The sequence below is a fragment of the Mus caroli genome, chromosome X (assembly GCF_900094665.2).
Source record: "Mus caroli chromosome X, CAROLI_EIJ_v1.1, whole genome shotgun sequence".
NCBI lineage: Eukaryota > Metazoa > Chordata > Mammalia > Rodentia > Muridae > Mus > Mus caroli.
In genome coordinates, this window is record NC_034589.1 from 119,459,654 (window position 1) to 119,461,266 (window position 1,613).

A 1,613-nucleotide genomic window follows, 5' to 3' on the forward strand; every position below is an offset into this window, starting at 1 on the left:
CAAGGAGCTAAAGGGATCTGCAACCCTATTGTTGGAACAACATGATGTACTAACCAGAACCCCGGAGCTCTTGTCTCTAGCTGCAAATGTATCGAAAGATGGCCTAGTCGGCCATCACTGGAAAGAGAGGCCCATTAGACTTGCAAACTTTATATACCCCAATATAGGGGAATGCCAGGGCCAAAAGAATGGGAATGGGTGGGTAGGGAAGGGGGGGTATGGGGGACTTTTGGGATTGCATTGGAAATGTAATTGAGGAAAATACGTAATAAAAAAATATTAAAAATTAAAAAAAAGAACTATAGTTATCCAGCATTTCTGTCTACCTATAACAGTGCATGTATCCCAGTGGGAAAACACCCAGTAAGTAGTAACTTGTAGGCCTTATTCATGCCATTGCTGGTACTATAATTTTCTAGATAAATAAAAACGACATCTTAATATTTGTTCTCTAATTTTATTACAAGGTACAAGGAAGTCATTAGTCACATAAAGATTTACAACTTGAAAATAAAGTTTGCAGCTAAGGCAATTTATCACCCACAAGAATTTGAGAGAAGAATGCAAACTATTTTCATCTGTGTTAATTACTGTGCTACCTTCTTCTCACTTCCATTTACAGCCTGAAAGACTTGTTTGTCCACAATCCCTTTCTGGGTTTTGGATCTACAAATAATATATCTTAGAAATGTCTGGTTCTAAGTTTTTCAAGTAAGAAATTCAGAGACAAAAGAAAGTCTTTGATTAAAGAGAAAACATCTGATTCATGTTTTGTGGACGGGGGAGATTTAATGTTATCTTAGTTCCTAGATTTTGAATAGCCTAAATGTATGCTAACTATGCTAGACCACAGAAAAACTGTTGTGCTCATTTTTGTCCATAATATGAGGGAGGGATAGAAAGGAGGAGAGATTTATGTCTTACTCAATAACCATATTTGAGATAAATGTTAAAACCATGTATCTTGAAATTATTTAACTAAAATTGAATGTAGGAGAAAGTCATATTTGCTTGAATCTAATATAAGTAAGAGCATGGTCCTCTCATGAGTGCTAGCTGTGAAATTCATGCAAGACTTCACAAATGATAGAATGTTAGTAGTTTCCTAGTCATCAAATCACTCTTCCCAGTGCTACCCTAATGGACTGGTTCCTGATCCCACTGTTCTCTCTCAATACAGATACAATTCTTTCAACAAAGTACAATAAGAACATTTTCTTACATTTGACTCCTATCAATTTCTCACTGATAGATGTCCATTGTGAGAGCCTTGCAAGATGCTCTTCAGCCAGTTTCTTTGTATGTAAAGTTCAAGGAGCTGAAGCAGAGATTGTTTCCTGAGGTTCAGGGGTCTCACTCCCCCTGCCTCGTTATAATATCTTTAGAGATGCTCTACCAGCTGGACTCATTGATCTTGTCTCCAGAGCACACTGCAGCAAACAGGAAGGGAAACTGTGTTGGAGGGCCATGCCGTTTATTTCTAAGCTTCTTTAACTTGGTAGAAATTGTTACTTCAATACAATCCCTGTGTAATTGCTGCCCAGAGATTGACTCAGAGGCCTCGTTACTGGTCACACACATACTGATTTAAAGTTCTATTTCTCAAAGGACTA